The sequence below is a fragment of the Balaenoptera borealis genome (genome assembly GCF_965194805.1).
Source record: "Balaenoptera borealis genome assembly, chromosome: 2".
In the NCBI taxonomy this organism is placed as follows: domain Eukaryota; kingdom Metazoa; phylum Chordata; class Mammalia; order Artiodactyla; family Balaenopteridae; genus Balaenoptera; species Balaenoptera borealis.
Window position 1 is genome coordinate 176,346,398 of NC_138867.1, and position 12,514 is coordinate 176,358,911.

The window sequence follows — 12,514 nt, forward strand, 5'->3', positions numbered from 1 at the left end:
CCCACTCCAAGCTCTCCCTGTGGGACTGGCCACCACTAGCTTGGACATTGTGTAGAAGCCCCTTAGTCTCCCTAACAGAGTAATGTGGCCATCCCCACAGAGTTACTGAACTACTGCACTGATCCTAACCCCAGGGAAGTGGCAATGAGAACCAAGCTGTGTGAGTTCCTGGCAGGCCTCTTAAAGTTGCAAAGGATAGAGAATCCAAGCCAAACTAACTAATACAAACAAGGGTATTTATTAACTCATGAATGGAAATGTTGAGGGGCTGTCTTTCAGGCATAGCTGGATCCAGGGACTCAAATGACACCTTCAGGATGGAGTCTCTCTCTACCTCTCAGCTCTACTGGCAGGATTCTCTGTGCAGTGCCAAGATATCCCCAGCTTTAGTCCAGCTGAAAGCCCCAAGGTTATATGTCATTGGCCTAGTTTTGGTCACATGTCCATCTGGAATCAGTCCCTGTGGCCACAGAGATGGAATGTGCTGATTGGCTAGGAACATAATCACCACTCTTGTAAATGACCCACTGGCCTTATCTTCCTGCAACAAACTCCCTTCTCTACACTCTGCCGTGCCCAGCCCTGTCCAGCCCATCCCAGCTCTGCCCAGCCCAGCTCAGTCCTCCATTGCCCTGCCCTGCCCAGGAGGGAGTTCTGCAGGGACAGCAAAGGAGTATGGTCCACCAATGTAGAGCCTGGCAGAATCAGCATTTAGTACACCTTTATGAAATGCATGTAGAATTGTGTCTGTACGTGTGGGGAAGTTTGCATGGGGAGGGGCTGTTGGTGTCTCTTGGTTTCCCTGAGGCTCTGATCTCAGAGTACGGATGACTGTGGAGTCAGCGGGTTGCAGTAACACTGTGGGCAGCTAGTGCAGCAATCTGGTCTTATTTTGGTTGGTGGGAAGAAGAGGCAGGGTTGATGTAGGAGGAAGCAAGAAGCTGATGGAGAATGTAGTTTTTTCCCAATTAGAAGAGGAAAGGAGGGGTCTTAACTCAGTACCAGTTAATGATCCCAAGGCACACCTTGGGCCTGCCCCTCCTCATCCTATGATGGCATCCAACCTTGAGACACAGGCTAAGGCCAAATTCCTCAGTCAGCCTTCAGCTGGCTGATAAGCCCCTCAGGATCTGGACCCAGTCCATAAAATTACTGATATTTAGCCAGGCGTATGGCTGCCTAGAATAAAGAACTACATTTCCTAGGCTCCCTTGCAGGTGGATGTGGCCATATGTAAGCATAAGTGGTATGTACAACTTTGAGGAAAGAGGGGGTGCTTTTCTGTTTCCTACTGATGGAATGTAGATGTGATGGCTGGAAGTCCATCAGCCATCTTGGGCCATGACATTGCCTTGGGACTAGAGGCCTTGAATGGTGGAGCAACAAGATAGAAGGAACCTGGGTCTCACATACCAAGGAAGGCTGTGCTACCCATGGACTGACCAGTGTTTTGATCACCTCCTATTGACCCCGTTGGTGAAAGAGGAATCACATGCCCTAAATAGTACAAGATGGCCAAACACATGACACCTAATATGGATAGATGAGATCGTCTGATGATTAGTTAGTCACATTCACAGGCCAGAATTGGAGGAGGGCACTGAGCCACATGGTTGGGGGTGCACTCAGCAGCAGAGCCAAGAAGCAGGGGCTGTGGGAGATGGGCTTGGTAGTGACAAAAGGGAGGGGTGACCTCTGGTTCCCATCAGAGGATGCGATTGGCTTGTTTGAATAATTTCTCAGTCTGGCAGAGAGGTGAAACCCATTAGGTCGAGGACCACATGGGGTGTGGCTGGTCTGGCTGATAGAGAAACAAGTCAGGTGGTTGGGGGTGGGGATGCATATCTGACAAAAGCAGGGAAACACAGTTAGACCTTTGAGGCCCTACGAGGCTCAAAGATATCAAAGCAGCCCCTGGAGTTTCAGGCTTTTCCAAACAACCAGCGCCAGTCATTTTGACCAGGCGTGAAAAAGAGGTATCTCTCTTGTTTAAGCCACCATTTCTCTCTCTTTTATTTCCTCTCTCCCCCACCACCCTTTTCTTTTCTTTTTTCTCTTTTTTTTCTGGCTGTGCCTGACCAGCGATTGAACCCACACTACCTGCAGTGGAAGCGCAGAGTCCTAACCACTGGCCCACCAGGGAATTCCCTCCCCTCCTCTCACCTCACTGTAGACCCACAGCATGGATGATGTTCACCAAGGAGAAAGTCTAGAAGGAAAACAGAAGGGAGTCCAAGGGAGACCCCCGAGGGATGCTTATGCCTGAGGGGTGGGCAGAAGAGAAGCCAGCGATGGCCATGGAGAAGGAGGGTCAGAAAGGAACCTGGAAGTATCTGGTAAAACTGAAGATGTGCCTGCCACATACTGGTTGGTGATGGTTAAATGTGTCAAATATAAAATCATATGATAATATTTTATTGGGTCATGGGACCCCCCCCAGATTAAACATTCTTTCGGGGCGCATCTGTGAGGGTGTTTCCAGAGGAGCTTAGCATGGGTATCAGTGGACTCAGTAAACTCAGTAACCCTCCCCATTGTACCTGGGCATCATCCAATCTACAGCAGCTCCGAACAGAGTGAAAGACGGAGGAAGGAGGAACTCGCCCCTTTTCTCTTGTCCTGCCTGCCTGCTGGAGCTGGGACATCAGTCTTCTCTTGCCCCAGGACTGGGATGTACGCCATCGGCTCCCCTGGTTCTCAGGCCTCAGACTGGAATTATGCCACCGGCTTTCCCGGGTCCCCAGCTTCCAGACAGCGGCTTGTGGGGCTTCTCATCCTCCATAATCACTTAAGTCAATTCCTCATGATAAATCTCCTTTTATTTATATAGATTTTATATAAATACATAAAAGGATACACATACGTATATATGTAAAAGGATATGTGTATAGCAACTGTATTATATATAGCCATATATACTATAATACACATATTTTACACATATTATATATATATATACGCACGCACATTTTATATATCTTTGTGTGTGTGTATATATATATTTCCTTGAACTGCATGCGTCCACTTATACATGGATTTTTTTCACTAAATTTGTGCTACAGTACCACACCATGGTGGGCTGAATCTGTAGATCCGGAACCTTGGATTTGAAGGGCCAACTGTAAACTTATACACGGATTCTTGACTATGCAGAGGGTCAGCGTCCAAACCCTCACACTGTTCAAGGGTCAAATGTATATACGTATATATTGGGCAGGCAAGATCATTCCACATAACAAACAACCCCAACGGTCAGTGACTAACATCAGAGTCGGTCATCCCCACACCGCGATCTCAACAGATCAGCAGCAGGGCCTCGGAGCCACAGTCACTCTGCCTTGCACAGCAGCCTCTGCGTGGCTGGCGCAGTTGAAGAGAAAGACTCCCCATCACTTTTTCAGGGCTTCCACTCGGAAGGGCCACCCTACCCTCCTGCTCGCGTCTCATTGGCAAGGATTAGTCACGTGGTGCTGCGTGACCGCAAGGAAGGGAGAAATCTGCGGGGGGCTGGGCGGGGCACCGGGTTGGGGAAGAGGATCAAGTGGAATTTTCGGAATAGTACCCTCTCTGCGACACCCAAGGACCAGCCATCTCTTCTTACACAGCCCAAACACGTATGCACAAGGACGTTCCCTGCAGGCTCGTTAACTGGAATAAAAATTCTCTCTTGCTCTCCACCTCACGAGGCTGGCAACTTCACTTCACTTCTGCAGAGAACCCCCCACCCCCACCCCAAATCCCCTGATCAGAAGCAATTTTTTTTGACTCTGTTTCCTCTTCCCTGCCTTATTTTTCTTCCTGGCATTTCTCACATCCTAATTTATATTTCTGCCCACTGGCCGTCTCCCCCACCTGAATATTAGCTGCATGGAGGTGGGCACGTGGCCATAGTCACCAATGTCTCCCCAAACCTAGAACAGTGCTTCCTGAGTACCAGGTGATCCATGAACATGTGTTGTGTGAGCGAGTGAAAAATATCCCGTAAGAGGGGAATAGATAAACAGACAAAAAAAAAAAAGTGTCCTATTAAAATAATAGACAGCAAGATCTAGGATGCACAAGGGACTCTATCTACACATATTGTATTCATTTCCTGTGGCCATTGTAACCAATGACCACAAACTGGATGGCTTTAAACAACATCAACGGATTCATTTCAGAAGTCCAAATTATTTATTTGGACTTGTGGAGGCTAGAAGTCCAAAGTCGAGGTGTTGGCAGGGTTGGTTCCTTTCAGAGATTACTTTGTCTCTCTTCCAGTTTCTAGTGGTTGCTGGCAATCTTTGCTGTTCCTGGGTTTGTAGCTGCATCACGCAAATCTCTGCCTCAGTTTCCACGTGGCCTTTTCTTCTCTCTCTCTCTGTGTCTGTGTTTCTCCTCTTCTGTCTCTTTTAAGGACGCCGGTCATTGGATTTAGGGCACACCCAGTTAATCCAGGATAATCTCAGAATCCTTCATTTAAGTGTATCTTTTTTTCCCAATAAGGTCATACATGTTCTGGGGGTTAGGACGTCAGCACATCTTTTTGTGGATCACCATTCAAACCACTATATGTATTACTGTGAGTCAAGCTAATCTTATGAAGAAAAAAAAGTTGCAGAGCCAGGCTAACAACAGCGATCATTTTCATAAACTAAACATTTTCATAAATTGGCTGTCTCTGAGGGGAGAACTGGGTGGCTGGTGCTGAGAGGAGAGGGGGTTTGCCACCAAATATCCTTGTATATCTGTTGAATAAAAAATTTGATTGAGATATAGTTGACATACAATAAAAATGAAAATATTTAAAGCGTACATGAGTCAAAACTCATTTCTGGGGCTTCCCTGGCGGCACAGTGGTTAAGAATCCGCCTGCCAATGCAGGGGACACGGGTTCAAGCCCTGGTCCAGGAAGATCCCACATGCCACGGAGCAGCTGAGCCCGTGTGCCACAACTACTGAGCCTGCACTCTAGAGCCTGTGAGCCACAAATACTGAGCCTGCGTGCCACAACTACTGAAGCCCGTGCACCTAGAGCCTGTGCTCCGCGACAAGAGAAGCCACCGCAATGAGAAGCCTACGCACAGCAATGAAGAGTAGCCCCCGCTCTCACCGCAACTAGAGAAAGCCCGCGCACAGCAACGAAGACCCAATGCAGCCAAAAATAAATAAATAAAATTTAAAAAAACACCTCATTTCTGCCACTGGAGATTATCATACTAAGTGAAGTAAGTCAGAAAGAGAAAGACAAATACCACATGATACCACTTATATGTGGAATCTAAAATATGACACAAATGAACCTATCTATGAAACAGAAACAGACTCACAGACATAGAGAACAGACTGGTGGTTGCCAAGGGGGAGGGGGTTGGAGGAGGGATGGAATGGAGGCTGGGGTTAGCAGATGGAAGCTTTTATATAGAATGGATAAGCAACAAGGTCCTACTGTAGAGCACAGAGAACAATATTCAATATCCTGTGATAAACTATAATAAAAAAGAATATTTTTAAAAAGAATGTATATATATGTATAACTGAATCACTTTGCTGTACAGCAGTAATTAACACAACATTGTAAATCAAATATACTTCAATTAAAAAAAAAACTCATCATTTCAAAACTCAACAGGGATGCACCTGTGCTGAAACCATCACCATGGTTTAGTGAACATTTCCATCACCCCCAAAAGTATCTTCATGCCCCTTTGTCAGCCTTCTCTCCCTCCCTCCCTTTACTCCCCACCCCAGGCAACCACTGGTCTGCTGTCACCATAGATTAGGTTGCATTTTCTAGAAATTAATATAAATGGAATCATAGAGTGTGTAGTTTTTGTTGTCTGGCTTCTTCCATTTGGTAGCAGTTTTGAGGTTTATCCATGTTGTCAAATGTAACCATAGTTTTTTTTTTTAATTATCTTTATTTTTAAAATTAGGATATAATTGACATAAAACATAGTTTTACGTGTACCATAGTTCGTTCTTTTCTGTTACTTGATAGTATCCAGAGAATGGATAGACCAACATTTTTTTTTTTTTAATCACATGTTGATGGACCTTTGGCTTGTTTCCCATTTTTGGATGATACAAATAAAGCTGCTGTGGACAGTCATATATGAGTCTTTGAGTAAACATATGTTTTTTAAAACATATTTATTTATTTGGCTGTGCCAGGTCTTAGCTGCAGCACGTGGGATCTTTGTTGCAGCATGCAGGATCTTTAGTTGCAGCATGTGAGATCTAGTTCCCTGACCAGGGATGGAACCCGGGCCCCCTGCATTGGGAGCGCAGAGTCTTAGCCACTGGACTACCAGGGAAGTCCCAAGCATATGTCTTTTAGAAACGTCGGTGAATATGTAGGAGTGAAATGGCTGGATCGTATTGTAAGTGTACATTTAACTTTTTAAGAAACTGCCAAACTGTCTTCCAAAGTGGTTGTGTCATTTTCCACTCCCACCAGCAGTCTAAGAGAGTCCCAGTTCCTCCACATCCTTGCCAACACTTGGTGTAGTCAGTCTGTTTAATTTTAGCCATTTTAGTGAATGTGTAGTGGTACATCATTGTGACTTTATTTGCTTTCCCTTAATGACTAATAATGTTGAGTAACTTTTTATGTGCTTACTGCCCATTCTATGTCTTCCTCCTGTTGAATTTTGAATCGTGTGAATATAACACTTATTAAAAATTAAATGATCGTACCCATTAAGTTGGCTTGTATCAAACAAACAAACCAGAAGATAGCAAGTGTTGACGAGGTTGTAGAGAAATTGCAACACTTGAGCACTGGGAGGAATGTAAAATGGTACAGCTGCTGTGGAAAACAGCATGGCAGTTCCTCAAAAAATTAAACATAGAATTATGTTCCAGCAATTCCACTTTTGGGTATACACCCAAAAACACCAAAACAGGGAATCGAACAGATATTTGCACACCATGTTCATAACACCACTATTCACAATAGTCAAGGGTCCATCGGTGGCTGAATGGATAAACAAAATGTGATATATTCACACAATGAAATATTATTCAGCCCTAAAAAGGAAGGAAATTCTGACACATGCTACAACATGGATGAACCAGGGGACGTTATGTTAAGTGAAATAAGCCAGTCACAAAAGAACAAATACTGTATGACCCCACTCTTTTGAGGTCCTTAGAGTTTCAAATTCATAGAGACAGAAAGTAGAACGGTGGTTGCCAGGGGCTGGGGGAGGGGGAATGGGAAGAGATATTTAATGAGGACAGAGATACTGTTTGGAGTGATGAAAAATTTCTCGAGTTGGAGGTAGTGATGGTTGCACAATGATATGAATTTACTTAATGCCACTGAATTGTACACCTAAAAATGGCTAAGATGGTAAATTTTATGTTATATACCTTTTACCACAATTTTTAAGATTTTTTTTTTTTTATTGATTGATTGATTGCTATGTTGGGTATTCGTTTCTGTGCGAGGGCTTTCTCTAGCTGCGGCAAGTGGGGGCCACTCTTCATCGCGGTGCGCGGGCCTCTCACTATCGCGGCCTCTCTTGTTGCGGAGCACAGGCTCCAGACGCGCAGGCTCAGTAGTTGTGGCTCACGGGCCCAGCTGCTCCGCGGCATGTGAGATCTTCCCAGACCAGGGCTCGAACCCATGTCCCCTGCCTTAGCAGGCAGATGCTCAACCACTGCGCCACCAGGGAAGCCCCACCACAATTTTTAAATGTGATAATTTTTTTTTTACTACAAATAGGCAAGCTTAAATGTTGGTTTCTTTAATAAATTGTACTTGTTACAAATATGTGTGTAATATATATGTATACACATACACGTACAATTTAAGTACAGACCTCCCTGACAGTCCAGTGGTTAAGACTCTGCACTTCCAATGCAGGGGGCATGGGTTTCATCCCTGGTTGGGGAACTAAGATCCCACATACTGCGTGGTGTGGCCAAAAAGGTAAAAAAAAAATAAAACTTAAATACAATGAAACAAATGTATTTATATATGTATATATAAAAAACTTAAGTACACTGGAATACAAAATGTATATGAAATGTGTATATACTGTATACAGTATGTATACAAATTGTGCATATTTATTAAAAAGAAATGTTATGTACATATTGTATTAGTTTGCATACAGGTTTGGCCACAGTAATTAATAGTGGCTTCATGAGGGCATCTTGTAACCTTCTTCTGATCCCATGCTTGCCTCTGCCCCAGCAGGTGGACCCCTTCTCAGAAGCTCCCATGTTTTTCTGTGGGTTCTACACATACAGTAGAATCTACATATCTTAAATGTGTGTCAACCGCAAGTCCATGGAAGCAGTAACAATGCCATTATGGGAGAAGGAAACACAGAGAGGGCACCAAGCTTGGGGGAGGAGGCTTCCTAGGGGAGGTTACACCTTTTTATAACTAGAATACGGATACCTTTCTTGACTGGGATGCTCCCAGCAGGGATGACTGACACATCAGTGCTGTGTTTCTGACCTGGTAAAGGACACATCTGAAGAAGTCTGACTATGTCAAGTGTTGCTGCAGATGTAGAGCAACTGGAACGCTCATACATTGTTGCTACAGGTGTAGATTGGCACGACCACTTTGGAGAAACAATTTGACACGTACCAGCAACTCCACTCCAATGTATGAGCCTCAGATAAACTCTTGCACAGGTTCCCTGGGAACCCTATGTACAAAAGGGCTCATAGAAGCACTGATCATGATAGCCCTCAAACTGGAAATAGCTGCACTTTCCACCAACAGGACAATGAATAAATAAATCATGGGGCATTCACTATATGGTAGTGAAAATAAATGCATCCCCAACTACTCACAATATGGATGAATCATAAAAGCATACTGTCGAGTGAAAAAAGCAAGTCGTAGGAGACCCCCACCATTATGAATCCATTTATATAAAAGTACAAAACAGGCAAAACAAATAATATATTATTTAGGGATATAAGCATATGAGAAAGATAGAACAAAATTCCAGAATATTGTTACCTTGAGGAGGAATAAAGATAATGGGATCTTCAAGAATATTGGTAAAATTTTTATTCTTATACAAGGCATATACATGTATTTAAAATTATTATTTTGTATATTCAATATTTGATAATTCACATTTATCAACATTTGATAAGAGGACTATGGCAGATTGTAATTTCCAAAGGTGGCCGTGACAATAACTCAAATGCCATGTGCTTTTAAAATATATATTAAAACTTTACTGCATAGTTATTTAAATTTTGGGACCACATGATTTTCTTACAATATGTCCTTCCATTCCCCCATTAAGAGGTGGATTCTATGTCCTGTCCCCTTGAATCTGGGTGAACCTTTGTGACTAATGCAATCAATAGAGTTTGGTAGATGTTATACAATGCCATTTCTGAGCCTAGATCATGAAAGATGATACAGATTGCTTCTAGTTCTCTCTCATAGGACTTGCCCTTGGAACCCCTCCACCATGCTGTGAGGAAGCCCAAGACACTTGGACAGACCACTCTGTTCTGTTCTGGCTGACAGACAGCATTTGCTGACAGACAGCATGAGGCATGAGAAAGCCTTCGAGGTGACTCCGGCCCCAGGTACCATCTGACTGCATGAGCGACCTCAAGTGAGAACTGCCCAGCTGAGCCCAACAGACACTTAGGACTGTGAGAGATAATAATACTAAATGATTATTGTAATTTTATACCACTGTTTTTGGTGTTGTTTATTATACAACAATGGATAACGGATACAAGGTCTCTTCCATTGGGGTAGGTGGGGCTCTGGAAAGGGGATGAGGGGGACCCCCTGTCTGGTTGCCTTCATCTTGCTTAAGGAAGTCACTGACTTAACTCCCTTCTCACCTCCACCCCAATATCCAATCCATGAGCATCGCCCCTCAGCTCTGCATATGACCACTTTTCTCTTTCTGCTGCTACTATCTGAATTCAAGACACCATCACAGCCATAATGTCCTTTCCCCCTTTAAAAACTTTTAAACTCTTTAAAAACTTTTTATTTTGAAAAATTTTTTGATTTACAGGTCTGTGCTATGGACTGTACTTGTGTCCCCCTGAAATTCAAATGTTGAAGCCCTAACCACCCCCCCACAATTTGATGGTATTAGGAGTTGGGGCCTTTGGGAGATAATTAGGTTTGGCAGGTGGAGCCTTTATGAATGGGATCAGTGCCCTTATAAGGGAGCTTTCGAGCTCTCTGTCTGCCTCTCTCTCTCTCTCTGTCTCTCTCTCTGCCATATGAGGGTACAGCAAGGAGGCGCTGTCTACAATCCAGGAAGTGGGCCCTCACCAGACACCAGATTTGCCAGCGCCTTGATCTTGGACTTCTCAGCCTCCAGAACTGTGAGGAATAAATGTTTGTTGTAAATCAACCCAGTCTATAGTATTTTTGTTATAGCAGCTTGAACAGACTAAGATAATTTGCAGAGGTGGTTGGTACAAAGAATTCTTGTCTACCCTTCACCCAACTGTCCCAAATGTTAACATCTTGCCTAGCCATGGCACATTTGTCACAACTAAGAGATTAACCATTGTTGGTATAATACTATTCACTAAACTACAGACTTAATATGAATTTCCCCAAAAAAGGACACTCTGATGTCCTTTTTTGGTTCAGGATCCCATCTAGGACATCACATTTCATTTGGTTATCATGTCTTCTTAGACTCCGCTAAACTGTGCCAGTTTCTTGGTCATGCTTTCTCATGACCTTAACATTTTTGAAGTATACTGGTCAGGACTTTTGTAGAATGTCCTGTCCCTCCATTTGGGACAATCACTTGATGTTTCCTCATTAGATGGAGGTTATGGGTTTTGGAGAGGATGCCAGAGAGGTGCGAGTGTCATCACATCACATCAAGAGCCCATGACATGCACATGACTTATTACTATGATGGGAAACTTGATCACTTGATTGAGGTGGTATCTGCCAGGTTTCTTCAGTGCCAGGTTACTTGTCCCCTTTCCATTCTTTCTTCCTTATAAGTGAGTCACTAAATCCAGCCTACACCCAACGAGGGGAATTAAGCTCCACCTCCTGGAGGGAGGCACATCAAATAATTTGTGGACATATATTTAAAAACTGCCAGTACTGAATAAATATTTTAGGGGCGATACCTTTAGGGTAGGCAAAAGTCTTATTTCTCCTTCAAGTTTCATCCATGAATTTTAGCATCCATTGGTAGATCTTGCTTGCTGCAATGATTACTGTGGTAATTGTGTGATGATGATTTTCTATTTCCCTCATTCCTTCTACCTTTATTATTTTTATTTATTTGTTTGTTTATTTATTTATTTGGCTGCGTCAGGTCTTAGTTGCGGGATCTTCGTTGCAGCACGCAGGATCTTTCATTGTGGAGCGCAGGCTCTTCGTTGTGGCGCGCGGGCTTCTCTCTAGTTATGGTGCACAGGCTCTAGAGCGTGCAGGTTCAGTAGTTGCAGAGCGCGAGGGCTCAGTAGTTACGGAGTGTGAGGGCTCTCTAGTTGTGGCACATGGGCTCTAGAGCGGGCAGGCTTAGTTGCCCCATGGCATGTGGGATCTTAGTTCCCCCAAGAGGGATCGAACCTGCGTCCCCTGCATTGGAAGGCAGATTCTTAACCACTGGACCACCAGGGAAGTCCCCTACTTTTATTATTATTAATCCCTCATCTTCTATAAGGAAGATTGGTCCCTTCCCCCCCCCAATTATTTATTCAATCATTTATTTATACCAGTATGGACTCATGAGTATTTATTTAATTCTTTGGATCACAATAATCTTTTAAATTTCATCTCAGATTCCATCATCTTCTATTAAAAACCTTCCAGAGACTTCCTTTTATGCTTAAGAGTGAAACCCAGGTGTCTTTCTTACCTACAAGTCTCATACACTCCCTACCTCCTTCCTGGTCCTTGTCTGTTTTCCTTTCTTACTTTCTTCCTTGCACATTCCTGCTCTGGCTCAACTGGTCTTTTTATGGTCTCTCAATCTTGCCACCCTGAAACCTTTGTTTTTGCTGGAATATTCCTCCTCCTCACCTTCACAGGGCCCCTCACTAACTGCCCTGCTTAAGCAGCCTTCTTCCTTCCTCTCTAATCCTAGCTGGAATTAGATAACATAAATTGATTTCCTTGTTTATTATCTGTCTTGTTTACTGCTGTATCCCCAGTGCTTAGAACATAGTAGGTGCTCAATCAGTATTTGTTGAATAAATGAATGTGAGAGGCTTGGAAGAATATGAGAGCCAGATCCATTTGATTCTTCTCTAATTATAGTAACAGTTCGCATCTGGGGTATATATGTACCATTCAGGAGCGCTACACTGTAAGGCTCAGTTTCATCATGTGTAAAATGAAGATAATAAAAGGACCCATCCCCAAAACGGTTTTTGAAAGTTAAATGAGCTAAAAGCACAGGAAGATGATACTCATAACAGGCATTAAACAACTGTTATTACTATCATCTATAAAAGGGGCATAACAGCGACCTTCTACATAGAACCGTAAGCTCAGAACTGTTTCTGGCAAGTGTAAAGTGATATACAAGTGATTAAT